The sequence below is a fragment of the Lepus europaeus genome, chromosome Y, assembly GCF_033115175.1.
Source record: "Lepus europaeus isolate LE1 chromosome Y, mLepTim1.pri, whole genome shotgun sequence".
Classification (NCBI taxonomy): domain Eukaryota; kingdom Metazoa; phylum Chordata; class Mammalia; order Lagomorpha; family Leporidae; genus Lepus; species Lepus europaeus.
The window spans coordinates 13820530-13835844 of NC_084851.1; the positions used below are offsets into that span (position 1 = coordinate 13820530).

At 44.8% G+C, this 15315-nt stretch overlaps 1 pseudogene; it reads left to right on the plus strand.

Moving 5' to 3' along the window:
• Positions 1-325: 325 nt before the first annotated feature.
• LOC133754102 (zinc finger protein 628-like) lies at positions 326-5975 on the plus strand (annotated as a pseudogene).
• Positions 5976-15315: the final 9340 nt, after the last annotated feature.

Here is a 15315-nt window from a genome sequence, read left to right on the forward strand (position 1 = left end):
AGGTCTTTAGGGAGCTGCGGGCGGCAGAGGACGCGGCCTGGCTGTATGGGCAAGAGCACAGTCCTGCCAGCCGCGCTCAGGCTGCTCTGTCCAGGGACATCGCGAGGGTGACCCGTTGTCCCAGTGTGTCAGGCGGTTTCCATTTTGACACTAGCAGCCTCTTTTCCTGGGCTACCCTGGGCTGCTGGGGGTGCACATCACACGGGAGGCCCCCCCGCGGGGTGGGTGGCCCAGGGAGGCAGCCAGTGTGGCCCTCGGCTGGGTGTAGCACCCGCCGCTGACCCAGAATCCCTCTGCCAGGTGTGATGGTCGGCTCCGACGGGGCATGGCGCCTGCCTCCACCATGGAGGGGGCCGGGGAGAAGCCGGGCCCCGCAGCCCCGGCAGCCCAGTATGAGTGTGGGGAGTGCGGCATGTAGTTCTGCTGGTCCTCGCGGCTGCTGTACCACCAATGCACTCACAGGGGTGAGCGGCCCTACAAGTGCCCAGACCTCCCCAAGGCCTTCAAGGGCTCCTCCATGCTGCTGTACCACCAGCCTGGCCTTCAAGTGGTCGTCCCACTACCAGTATCACAGGCGGCTGCACTCTGGCGAGCGCTCCTATGCGGGCGGGGAGTGGGGCAAGGCCTTCCGCAACAAGTCATGCCTGCGGCGCCACCGCCACGTACAAGCTCCCCCTCCCATGCCTGTGGCGTCTGCGGCAAGAGCTTTGTCCAGACCTCCAACTTGCGGCAGCACCATTGCGTGCACATGGGCTAGCGCCCCTTCCGCTGCCCGCTCTGCCAGAAGACCTTCCCGCACTCCTCCAACCTGCTGCACCATCGTACACACTGGGCGGAGCGCCCCTTCGCCTGCCCAGTGTGCGGCCGTGGCTTTGTCTTGGCCACCTACCTACAGGGGCACATGCGGACGCACGGCCCGCCTGCGCTGCCTGCATCGCAGCCCCCGTGGCCGGCCCGCACCTGCCCCGCTGGCCACCGGCCTAGCCACGCTGGCCACACAGGACTTGCACGTGCTCTCGCACCTCCAGGCCACGCTCTCCCTCGAGGTGGCGGGGGGGCGCGGCCCCAGCCCCGGGCCCAGCAGCCCCCAACTCCTAGACGTTTCTCCTAGTGCAGACCGTCCAGGGCCTCCAGCTGATCCCCAGCAGCCCGCAGCCTCCCACACTCCCGGCCCCGCCCGCACCCCCCAAGCTCATCCTGCTGCCCTCCGCGGGCACTGCAGCCGAGGATGGCCAAGGGAGGCCTTGTGAGCTGCTGGTGGGGAAAGCCTGTCAGGGTGCGGGAGTCCTGTGGCTGCCAGGCCCAGGAGGTCTGGGGAGAGTTGCGGGCGCCGGTGCGGGAGGGCAGAGCCTGATTGTTCTGCAGAACATAGGGGGCGGGGCCGCAGGGCCACAGGAAGTGAGTGGGGTTCAGCTGCAGCCGGCCCAGGAAGTGACAATGGTGCAGCTGCAGCCCGTGGGGCCAGCTCTCGGGTTCCAGCGGGGCAGCCGTTACCACCGAGGCCCCCAACCTGCTGGTGGTGCGGAGTGGAGCCGCGGAGGAGCTGCTCACCGGCCCAGGCCCTGGGGACGCGGGGGACGCGGAGGCCGGCACGGGGGTGGTGCGGGACGTCCTCTTTGAGACGCTGCAGACGGTAGGGGGGCTGCAGAGCGTGCTGCTGCTGAGCCAGGCGGACAGGGAGCAGACCCCGCTGTGCGTGCAGGAGGTCGACACCCCCGCCCCCAGCCCGCCCGGGCAGAAACTTCTCACCATCCGCAGCGCCCCTGCCAGAGAGCTGTTGGAGAGCAGTGGAGCCGGCGAAGGCGCAGCCACGCTGCAGCTCCTGGCCCCGCCGCCGCCGCTTGGCCCCGTGGCTGCCCCCGCCGGGCTCCCCGCCGCTCCCCGCCGCTCCCTGGCCCAGATGGTACAAGTGGTCCCTGAGGAGCTGGGCCCGGCGTCGTGACCCCGCCGGCCCTGCCCTCCATCCGGATCGTACAGACTACAGGGCCTGTGGGCCAGCTTGGTTAATAAAGACCGCGGATCTCTAAAGAGAGAGAGAGAGAAAGAGAGAGAGAGAAATATTGCCATTTCCAACTTTTTGATGGAATTTTTGACCATTTCCAGAATTTTTGTTTGTAATGATAAGAAATAAAATACTATGCACTTATATATCTGCAGAATCATTTAACGCATATTTACAAACTGGTATTTATCTTCAAAGTTGAAATCGTCATACCCACACAAATAAAATTGGCATAAAGTACAATTTTCAAGATATTTTGATATCCAGCTTTTTAAATAATAACAGTAATATTTTGTGTTCTGAATTGAATAGCTCTGGAAAAAGAGAAGTCCATTGTTTGAAATGCAAACTTTACACCCAATATTTTTGAGGTAAATTAGATTTATAACAGTTTTTGGAAAATAGAATGCTATATCACTTTTAAAAAGCTATGAATACTTATTAAATTACCATTGGAAATTGAATTTTTAAATTCCATATAAAATTATTCGGAAACTCATATGGGAAGTGTGTTTTTATATATGTCACAGGATACACATTAGGCAGTACTAAGTGTTAATTCTTTAAAAAACACTGGGGTGATGGAAATAAATAAATTATTTCTTTCCCCTGTAATTTTTTATTCCTGTCTTTTGTAATCTCCTACATATTAACAAAACTGTACCTTATGTTTGTAATCAGTATCCTTAACTTCTTAAGTGGAAAATCATTCAGTTAATTGTTGATGTAAGTTGTATATGGACAAAATGCCCATGAAACTAAAAGTCACTAAAGGATTAAGCTGAATTGGCTCAGTTTATAAATATATTTTTATTTGACTGTTGTCAGTCATAAATAATCATCTTCAAAGATCAAAACTGGACAAATTTGCTGTCATTCATTATGGGATGTTCATAAAAAAAGTTCCAAGTTGTTAGTGAAAAAAGAAAGAGGAATACAGAAATACCTTTTGTGGAGCATTTTTTGAAATCCTAACCATCATTTATAAAAGATAATTTAGGTAGAGTTTTTTTTTTTTATTTGGCAGATAGAGTTAGACTGAGAGAGAGAGACAGAGAGAAAGGTCTTTCTTCCCTTGGTTCACCCCCACAAATAGCTGCCACAGCTGGCACTGCTTCGATCCAAAGCCAGGAGCCAGGTGCTTCCTCCTGATCTCCCATGCGGGTGCAGGGCCCAAGCACTTGGGCCACAGCAGAGAGCTGGATTGCAAAAGGAGCAACCAGGACTAGAACCCGGTGCCCATATGGGATGCCAGCACCACAGGAAGAGGATTAGCCAAGTGAGCCATGGTGCTGGCCCCCAGGTAGAATTTTTAAAACTTGAATTTCAACTCCAAAAGTTTAAGACATTCCTGAATAGCTGCCCACCTTGCCTGTCACTTGTGTTCTCTCCATTAAACCCTTCCCCATCTAATCACCTGGGCACTCTCCCTCAGATTCTGTCCCATCTGTTCTGATGGGTGCTCCACCTCATTAAACCTTTGCTACCTTGCTTACAATAAAAAAGCACATGTTTTATTTACTTGAAAGGCAAATGTAAAGAGGGATGAAAGAGGAAATGAGGAAGGGAGGGAGAAAGGCAAAGAGGTACAGGGATAGAGGGTGGGGAAAAATAGATCTTCCATCCACTGTTTCACTCCCAAAATGACTACTGAATGGGACCAGGTGGGGCCTAAGCCAGTGGCTTCACACCCAAACCAGGGCTTTCATATGGTGTCAGGATCCCAAGCAATTTGTCCATCTTCCAATGCTTTCTTGGGTGAATTAGCAGGGAAGTGGATCAACAGTGGAAAATCCAGAACTCAAACCAGTGTTGATATGAGATGCCAGTGTCACTGGTGGCAGCTTAACTTGCAATACTGCAACAGTGGCCCCTTAATTAAACTATTGATTTAAACTTTTTTATTAATCATTCTATAGAAAGGGTAAAATTAGATCTCTGGTATCTAGAGTAATCCATACTTTAAAATTATTATTAAATGAAAAAGTGAACAAGAAGTGTACATCCAAAAATGGGAGAAAACTTATTGCATATCTCAATTTAAATTATTGTTAAATAATTATTTAAATAAATTATATTAACCAATTAATATAATTTAACATATTAAAATATTTCATTTGTGAAATGTGAAACTGTTACCGATTTTATAATTTGAAAGCACACTTTGCCACTCAATGAATACTCACTTGTTCATCTAGTGTTTTATTTGTTGAGCTGCATTAGTTTTCAGGGAGGTACAGTGATATCGTCTCTCCTGAACCTTGTCCTGATGCTCATTCCCCCAAACAAGCAAAAAGAAAAACATGAGTCTCTATCACAACATAGTACTTTTGTCCTTCATAATTTTCTCTGTTCATATGTGAAGGGAATAACATTAAACAATAAACAGGAGTTTAGCAAAGAATTATAGTATTTTCAGAAAAACATGAATTGTCTTCATTCTGTAGAAGATATTTTTTTTCAAATGTGTTTTGAGGCTTAAAAAGCAGCAAGGAAATATGAGAAAATGACCAATTCTAGACAGCTGTCAAGTTACTTATAAACTGGAGCATATTTTTGTGTTTTAACATATCTGAAGCTAATATAGGCACTAAAATTGCTGTAAGTATAGAACATACATTAAAGCAAATATATATTATAAAAATTTTAAATTTATGTTTGATAATCTGAATTATGTATACACATGAATAAGTAATTACATAATATCAAGAATCAAGAGTGATAATTGGTAGTCAGATTTCTCACCTAGTAAAGGACCATACTATAAAATTAATCATGATATCAATATTGTTTAATCTATAATGAAAGAAAAGAGGATGGAGGAAGGGAGGGATGATGTAGAGGAAAAAGACAGTTCAGGCATACATATTCCTGTACCATGCTGATAGGAATTTAGAAACCACTCTGGAAAGATATAATCTTTTTAAAAATTATTTATTTATTTGAAAGTCAGAGAGAGAGAGAAAGGTCCATCTGCTAGTCCACTGCCCAGTTGGCTGCAACAGCTGGAGCTTCACTGATCCAAAGCCAGTAGCCAAGAACCAGGAGCCAGGAGCCTCCTCTGGGTCTCCCATGTGAGTGCAGGGCCCCAAGGACTTGGGCCATCTTCCACTGCTTTCCCAGACCTCAGCAGAGAGCTGGATCAGAAGTGGAGCAGCTGGGAAAGATACATTACTAACATGTTAGCAGTCATTAGAAGTGAATTTTGAGTCTTTTTTTTTTATCTCCTATTAAATGGATCTAAGTTAAATAGAAGCATTGGCATTAGATTTTTTTTTTAAATACCACACAGGCACCCCCTCCTTCACAAATGCACATACTACAATTCAATGACTTTCAGAAAGTCTTCCTTCCTTCCTTCCTTCCTTCCTTCCTTCCTTCCTTCCTTCCTTCCTTCCTTCCTTCCTTCCTTCTTTTCTTTCTTTCAAGGCAGAGTTACATAGAAGCAGAGAGAGAGAGAGAGAGAGAGAGAGAGAGAGAGAGGTTTCCCATCTGCTAATTTTCTCTCCAGATGGCTGTACAGCTGGAGTGAGGCCTATCTGAGCTAGGAGCCAGGAGCTTCTTCAGGACTCTCATGCAGGTGCAGTGGCCCAAGGACTTAGACCATCCTCCACTGCTCTCCCAGGCCAAAGAAGAGAACTGGATCAGAAGAGGAGCAGCCTGGACTCGAACCAGTACCCATAAGGGATGCTGGCACATGGCTCTACCCACTACGCCACAGCTCTGGCCCCTGCATTAGATATTTAAAAAATTAATTAAACCAACATGTTATGAAAAACATCAAAGTTTTTTTATTGAATTGGTAATATTATTATTTAATTAATCTTTGACATTTAATCTGCTTCTAAATTTTTAAGGCCTCATCTCTTTATCACCACAGTCTGTGCCTGGCATGCTGTTGGCCCCAGCCCCAGGGGGTTATGATAGAGAGGCTCTGGGAAGTCAGTGGTGGCTACATCAGTGGAAGCTGTAGGCTGTGGGAGCTGTAGGAATAGCAGCATTGGTCCCCATGGACACATGTTCTTGTGGAGGAATCATCTTGAACCTGGCCACCTACTGTGTGGGGTCCTCTAGGGGCTCCTTCTGCTTATTCTGGTACAGGCTGCGTCTGTTCTCCATTGCTTCTCCTGCTGTTTTGCCCCATGACTGGGTGTATGACCCGGGACCCGAGTTGGCCTCCCTGTTGGCCTGGAGTCCTTGCTGCTGGGAGCTGGGTTGAGATTGTGAAGTTGGCCTGCAGCTTGGGCTACAGGCTAAGAATGCACAAGACAGGGTTGGTCTTTAACAGTCAACACCATTTTCCAAGACACTCCTCCCAGAAGGTTCCAGAGAGACAAGGCAGTGGCATTCACCCTGACTGGGTTCTTACAGCTTGTGAGAGCAAGACTGGAAGCCCATGTGGAGGAAGGCAGAGTGTAGCTGCAGAGGCTGGTCATGCTGACACAGGAGGGTGCTGTTTAGGCCATGCAGTGTGCAGTGAGAGGATCATCTGGGAGTTCCCCAGTAACAATGCCAAGGATGCTACATACCTGCTCTGAGGTACCAAAGTGTCTGGAACTGGTGCTCACAGCCCCAAGGACACAGCCCACACAGTCCAGTCTGTGGAGGGGCTCTTCTGACAGGGGGCCTCCAAATTGGTATTCTTGCCCACAATGCTCATACTCAGTGGTCAGGGTCACAGAGGGACCACAGACGGCAGAGAACATGAGCCAACTGTCAGGGGCTCCTGTTGCCTTGCTGATGCACTGAAGGTAGAAGCCCACACCAATGTACTGGAACACCAGGGGCTGCTTGCATGCCCAGACCTTGAGCTTGACATTGGCCTTGCTGGTGAACACTCCAACAAACACACATTGATAGAAGTTGGCCCTTACATCAGCATTGGCATCATGGAGTGCTGGCTGCAGCTGGCCTGGAAGTTCAGGTTATGCAGGATGAACCTCAGGGACATTTTGTGGCAGGGCCAGCACTTGAGAGCCATGACCATTCACTTGCTACAGCAGGTCTCTCAGCTGCTCCCACCAGCACCATCATGTTGGTTCAGGTCAGGCACAGCAGTGTTCCTTCACTCACAGCCTGCAAGCCTGCCTCCAGGAAGGGGACAGCACTGTGTTAGGGTTCCAAGTGGGTGACATCATGCTGCTCTGCTCCCTACCCTATGGAGCCAGTGTATCAGCATCCAGGCATCTGCAGAGTGGGGCTGTAACAGGTGTGCCATTTCATTGAGCTTCACATGGCAGCATTTGAGAACCATAGCCCTAGCAGAGCCATTGTTGGTAACTACAGATTGGGGCTCCAGCACCACTTGGGTCAGTTGAATGGATTGTATCCAGAAGCCACAAGGCCTTCGAGCACTCAAAGGCCTCCCTCACAGATCACCTCTGCAGCAGCTGTTGAAGGTTGGTCTCCAGGCCCCAGTTTCCACACCTTTTTGATTCAGCCATTTCCTCATCTTGCTCTGACAAGTCCACAACCACCTTCTTGAGGTTCTTCCCAGCTGGTACCTTGATTTGGAGTTCTTTGGCCTCGAGATGATGCAAGCCAGCTCTGTGATCACAGCTCACATCAGGTCCCCATGAAACTTTTTTACACGGTGATAGATGACCTTATTGGAGGTGAGAGAGGCTACTGTCACAGCCCCCTCAATGTGTTGCTCACTTTTTCTCAGGTGGGCTCTCTTCCATGCAGTGCTTTTTGCCTTTCTCCATTGCTGCTGGATTCAGGGATGCTTGGGTTTTCCCTACCATAAACCGGGCTCTACAAAGACTTCTTGTGAAGCTTGGATAACTGAATTAGTCTCTGCACATTTCCCCTGCTTCTAATATGTGATGTAATAAAGGGTGTGATTAAATACACTTGATGCAATAAAATTCAAAAATAATCACTCATTCAGGTGAAGTTTAAATATATATAATAGTATGTCAAATAACCTTGTGAGAATAAAGCCTATTGTTTCAATAGGTCAACAGTTATATTACTTTAAAATTTATATGTTGAGAGACAAATAGAGAAGAACACAGAGAGCACCATCTGCTGATTCTCTTATGAAATGTCCATAATAATCAGAGCTGGACCACGACTAAACTGAGAGCTTAGAACTCAGTCCAGGTCTCCTACATGGTTGTAGAAACCTGGTTTTAGAGCCATCACTTGCCACTTTCCAACAGAATTCTTTAGCAGGAAGCTACATGTCAGAGTGGAGCTGGAACTCAAACTCATGTGTTAATTGCTAGAATAAGTGCTTACTCTGAAAATATTATTTGTAGCATTTTTATACATTTTGTCCAACTACATCTTAGAAATGTGGAAGCAATGAATACTCCTAATCATTTTATATGTATGTTTTCATTATCACTGGGAAAGGTTATTCCTGCTTTATTGTTTCTTTGTTAATTCCTTGTATGATTGTATCACATAGTTTCTTAATTATATGTGGCAAAGTAGTTTCCATATAATTTCTTTATTTATTTTTATATTTAAAAAGATCTGTACATACAAAAATATTGGCACAAGATTTTTCGTGTGGAATCAAAGTAAAAATTGTTAGCATTTCATCAATTATATTTTGTCCCAAAGGAAGAGAGACAGAGAGAAAAAAATCGATAGATACAAATAGAAAGAGAGGTAGACATCTCCCACAAACATGCTGACTCCTCAAATGCCTACTATAGTCCAAATGAGGATTGGCCCAGATGAGAAGTCAATCCAGGTACCCTAGTTGAGTCATCACTTGCTGCTGCTCAGAGGGTGCCTTAGCAGGAAACTGAAGTCAGGGGCTAGAGTGGGAATTCAACTCAACCTTCCACCACAGAATGCAAACACATCAACTGCTAGGACAAGTGCCCACTTTTTAATTTTTAACTTGTCTATTTACTCAAATGGAAAATCCTTTAAAAAATATTTCAGAGGGGCCAGCACTGTGGCATAGTGGGCTAAGGCACCTCCTGTAATGCTGGCATCCCATATGGGTGCCAGTTCATGTCCTGGCTGCTCCTCTTCCAATGCAGCTCTTTGCTATGGCCTGGGAAAGCAGTAGAAGATGGCCCAAATGATTGGGTCGCTGTACCCATATAGGAGACCCTAAGGGAGCTCTTGGCTCCCTTATCACATCCCTTATCACATGTCTGGGCAATATACACTTTTAGCGAGTGAGCAAATGAATGACAGACTTTTCATTTCTCCCTCACCCTACCTTACAAATAAAAATAATACAATCTGCAAAAATTATTTTAGAATAATATTTTAAAATATTGTAATTATATTTATTTATGAGACATGGTAGAATAAGGGAACATGAGGTTAGCTTTTCCATCTTAAAAATTAAAATAGGCCAGTGCTGCAGCTCAATAGGCTAATCTTACTCTGCCTGTGGCACCAGCACACAGTGTTCTAGTCCCAGTCGGGGCACCGGATTCTGTCCTGGTTGCCCCTCTTCCAGTCCAGCTCTCTGCTGTGGCCCAGGAGTGTAGTGGAGGATGGCCCAAGTCCTTGGGCCCTGCACCCACATGGGAGACCAGGAGAAGCACCTGGCTCCTGGCTTCGGATCTGTGCGGTGCGCTGCAGTGGCCATTGGAGGGTGAACCAATGGCAAAGGAAGACCTTTCACTCTTCTCCCACTGTCCACTCTGCCTATCAAAAAAATAATTAAAATTACTTCAGCAATAACTGTATATATTTATGAGGTATAATGTGATAATTCAGCAAAGGTAACCATGTGCACTGGTAAAATCAGAGATATAAACATTTTTTCACATTTGCCTTGTTTATGATTGCAGCCTATGATAACCTCTCTTTTTGCTCAGAGACTATCTAACAGTTTATTGTGAACTATTGTCACCCCACTCTGTTAGGTAACACTAGGAACATGTTCCTTCAACTTGTGATTTGGTGCCCATTATCCAATCTACTTCTAATTTCCCACACATACTTAGCATTCTACAGTCATCATTATTATGTGTCAGATTGATTTTTTTTAGATTCTACACCTGTAAGAGAAAATGTAGTATTTGTCTTTGTGTGTATTTCAACTATTTAATTAATACCGTGTTTTCCAAGTCCCTCCATTTTGCTGAAAATGATAGAATTTTATTCCGTTTATGATCAAATAATATTCCATTGTGAATATATACTATATTTTCCTTATGCATTCATCTGGTGATAGACGTTTTGGTTTATTCCATATCTTGCTATTGTGAACAGTGCTACAATACACATGAGAGTTCAGTTATTTTTCCAATAGAATTATTTCACATCTTTTGAGTATCCCCCTAGCTGGTTCTTTTTATTAAAAAAAACAATAAGCAATTAAACAATAGAATCAGCCGGTGCCAGAGCTTACTGGGCTAATCCTCCACCTGCAGCGCCGTCACCCCGGGTTCTAGTCCTGGTTGGGGAGCCAGTTCTATCCCAGTTGCTCCTCTTCCAATCCAGCTCTCTGCTGTGGCCCTGGAATGCAGTAGAGGATGGCCCAAGTGCTTGGGCCTTGCACCCACATGGGAGACCAGGAGGAAGCACCTGGTTTCTGGCTTCAGATCGGCACAGTGCGCCGGCTGTGGTGGCCATTTTGGGGGTGAACGAATGGAAGGGAGACCTTTCTCTCTGTCTCTCTCTTTCTCAATATCTAACTCTGCCTTTCAAAAAATAAGTATATAAATGAAATTTAAAAATAAATACATAAATACTAGAACCATGAGCTACCCATTTATTTTATTTGCTTTGCAGAAATGTTGAGTTTTACCTGCACATTCAAACATTGGAACGTTCGTATTAAGTTGCAGGTTTAACAATGGGATTTTAGGATGAATATTATGATTCAGTGAGTTAAGTGGTTACTTGAGGCTTCCACATCCTGTATCAGATTGCTTGGTTTGGAATCCCACCTCTAATTCTGATCCAGCTTCTTGCTAGTGTACACTCTTGGAGGCAGCAAAGATGGTCACTGCTATGCAGCTGAGAGACTCAGATGGAATTCTTTGTTCCTGGCATTGGCCAGGCTGGGCCCAGACTATTATAGACATTTGTGGAGAGAACTGGTGGATAGAAGTTTTTCCCTCCATGCCTCAACTTTTGTATCTGTAACTGCCTTTCAAATAAATACATCTTTTTTTAATGATTTATTTTATTTATTTGAAAGACAGAGTTACAGAGAGAGGTAGAGACACAGAGAGAGAGAGAGGTCTTCCATGTGCTGGTTCACTCCCCAAATGGCCACAACAGCTGGAGCTGCACTGATCTGAAGCCAGGATCCAGGAGCTTCCTCCAGGTCTCCCATGTGGGTTCAGGGGCCCAAGTACTCTGGCCATCTTCTACAGTTTTCTCAAGCCACAGCAGAGAATTGGATTGGAAGAGGAGCAGCTGGGACTAGAACCGGCGCCCATATGGGATGCCAGCACTGCAGGCCAGGGCTTTAACCTGCTGTACCACAGCACCAGCCCCTATACAAATACATATTTAAAAATAAGGGGTCTGACCATGCTTGATCCGTAATCCCTGGGGATGACTATTGACTGTAGCTAAATAGCTGCTATTTCTTTTAGATTGTAAGCATTTGCTAATTCACCATACTCATTATTGTATTCTAATAGATCCTCTTCCGTCCTCCACGCTGTTTGCCTCAGCACGGTTATCACTGATTGGGAATTCTGTCAAGTAACAAATTGTCATGGATAGTCACAGAGAAGACTTATCAGGACTAATGGCTTCTTGATTCCTTAGGAAACTATGTTATTGCCATTCTCAGGAAGAAATGGGTTCTAATACATGTTGAGCTCAAGGAATGATTATTCCCGGAGGGCCAATACTTTTGGTGTACATGTGGGGGATCAGGGTTGTGAGCGAATGTTGGGCCTGCAAAATAGGTAATGAAAATGTATCTTAGCATTTCAAAAATCTTAAATTCAGTGGCTTAGAAGAAACTGCTTTGTATAATATGCTTGATGTTAAATATATGATTTTTGTAATGAATTAAGGGTAGATAATTGATAGTCTACCTCATGATAAGATCTCATTAATGGGGAGTTGAGGATTAATTGGAGAGGGAGAAACAACTCAAACTGCTGGAAAAGGCTGAACAGAGCTCAGAATATGAGGCAGAAAACAGTCCTCAATTTGGGTAGATCAAAGATATTTTGAAAATGCACGATCATGGCCGGCGCTGCAGCTCACTAGGCTAATCCTCCACCTGCAGCACCAGGACTCCAGGTTCTAGTCCCAGTTGGGGTGCTGGTTCTGTCCTGGTCTCTCCTCTTCCAGTCCAGCTCTCTACTATGTCTCTGGAAGGCAGTGGAGGATGGCCCAAGTGCGTGGGCCCTGCACCTGCATGGTAGATGGGGAGGAAGCACCTGCACTTGCCGTAGTGGCCATCTGGGGGGTGAACCAACAGAAGGAAGAATTTTCTCTCTGTCTCTCACTAACTCTGCCTGTCAAAAAGAATAAAAAAATAAAAATAAAAAAGTAAAATGCACAACCAGGTGTTCCATTGCCTTGTGGAATAAAGCTTTGTTCCTCAGGTGAACTACCACCTACTCTCCAGCCTCAGCCTCTGTAGCATGCCTGCCCTACCCCACAGTGTCTAAGTACAGCTCCAGAGATCTTTGCCCACACTGCTGCCATAAGAAAGGATGGAGGAATTGGGTTGTCACTGGAAGAGGCCAGGTCTAGCTTGCCCTTGGGTTGATCCACTACCTATTTCTAGTCCAGATCTGATTGATAGTCATCATCTTTAGTGTTAGCCATGGCCATGTCTCAGGCTTGCACACTGTTACTGTTACATGTCTGCTTTGCTACCACCCGCTCAGAACATATTCCACTCATCCTGTCATTAGCTGGAGGCTCCATTCATGCTCAGGATTGGGCTCTGCCTCCCAGTAACTCAACTAGGGAGCTATGATACACATTTCTTTCTTTCTTTCTTTCTTTCTTTCTTTCTTTCTTTCTTTCTTTCTTTCTTTCTTTCTTTCTTTCTTTCTTTCTTTCTTTTTTTGACAGGCAGAGTGGACAGTGAGAGAGAGACAGAGTGAAAGGTCTTCCTTTTGCCATTGGTTCACCCTCCAATGGCCACTGCAGTAGTGTGCTGCGGCCGGTGCACTGCGTTGATCTGATGGCAGGAGCCAGGTACTTCTCCTGGTCTCCCATGGGGTGCAGGGCCCAAGGACTTGGACCATCCTCCACTGCACTCCCTGGCCACAGCAGAGAGCTGGCCTGGAAGAGGGGCAACCGGGACAGGATCGGTGCCCCGACCGGGACTAAAACCCAGTGTGCCAGTGCCGCAAGGTGGAGGATTAGCCTAGTGAGCCACAGCGCCGGTGATACACATTTCTAACATCCCCATGGGACAGGCCCTAGAGTTAATTTTATAAAAAATGATTCTGAAACTTTGGGCTTTAGGATTCCTTCATACTATTTAAACCTACTGCAAGTACAAATGAGCTTCTTTAAGTGAATTGTTTCATGTATATTTTGTAAATATTAGATCTGAAAAAGTTAAATACAAGCATACACATTTTTGCATTTCAATAGCCATTATAGAAACACGATTAACCAACTGAGTTAATGTTGTGATATCCACAAACCTTACAAAATGATTAACCTAAATTGTGATCACACAATTCCTAGAGTTCAACTTACACTTGGGGGGGAGCATATTACCATGGTTAAGTGTTCTTTGCATATTTATTATAATTCTCTTGAAAATGCCTGGTAGAGTTTAAACAGGCATGACATTTCACAACACCATCAATAGATGTTAAAGATTTTTATGATGAAACTTATAAAACATTAAAGAAAGAAGTAGAAGAAGGCACAAATAATGGAAAAATCTTCCATGTTCATGACTTGGAAGAATTAATATAATCAAAATGCACATTCTTACAAAACCAATTTACAGAGTCAGTGAGATACCATTCAAAATACCAACGGATTTCTTCTCAGATCTAGAAAAAAATGATGCTGATATTCATTTGGAAACACAGGAGACTCAAAATAGTCAAGCCAATCATATACACCAAAAACAAAGCCAGAGGCATTGCAAACCAGATTTCAATACATACTACAGGGCAGTTATAATCAAAACAGCCTGAAACTGGTACAAAAATAAATGGATAGACCAATAGAACACAACAGAAACATCAGAAATTAATACAAACATCTATAACCAACTTATATTTGATCAAGAAGCTAAGGCTAATCCCTGGAGCAAGGACAATCTATTCAACAAATGGTGCTGGGAAAACTGGATTTCGACATGCAGAAATATGAAGTAAAACCCCTACATTACCTCTTACATAATAATGCACTCAACATGGATTAAAGATCTAAATCTATATCCCTACACCATCAAATTATTAGAGAACATTGGAGAAACCCTGCAGTATATTGGCAGAGGCAAAGACTTCTTGAAAAAACCCCAGAGGCACAGGCAGTCAAAGCCAAAATTAACAATAGGGATTACATCAAATTGAGAAGTTTCTGTACTTTAAAAGAAACAGTCAAGAAAGTGAAGAGGCAACTGTTAGAATGGGAGAAAATATTTGCAAATTATGCAACTGATAAAGGATTAATAACCATAATCTACAAAGAGATCCAGAAACTCCCCAGTAACAAAATAAACAACCCAGTTAAGAGATGGGCCAAGGACTTCAACAAATATTTTTCAAAACAGGAAATCCAGGGTCCGGCGCCATGGCTCACTTGGTTAATCCTCCACCTAAAGACTGATTTCTCTTATTTCTTCATAAGTTTGGGAGATCCAAAAAGCAGGACATTTAAAACCAAAGACCCAGGATATTTAAAATCAAATACCTATATGCATCTCCTTAATGCAGGAAGATGTGAAAAGAAAAACAAAAGCAATTATAAGTAATTTACACAGCTCATGGAGAATATTTCAGTTTTGTCTTTGGGAAGATTCATAAAATAATGATCAGATGCTAGTTTTTTCTTATCTTCGATTTTTTAAAAAATTTATTTGAAAGGCAGAGTTACAGAGGGATATGGAAGAGACACAGATCTTCCATCCACTGGTGCATTCCCCAAGTGGCTCTAATGGCCAGGGATGTACCAGGCCAAAGCCAGAAGACTAGGGCTTTTTCTGGATCTTCTACCTTGTGTCCAAGCAGTTGGTCCATCTTCTGTTGTTTTCCCAAGTGCATTAGCAGGGAGCTGTACTAGAAGTGGGTCAGTTAGGGCTTGAATTGGCACCCATAAATGATGATGGCATTGACTTGGCTGTTTAATCCTTTTCACTACAACTCTGGCTCCTTCTGCTTTTTTCTTTAATATAAATACATTCTATAGTAGGTATTGACAATTTTTAC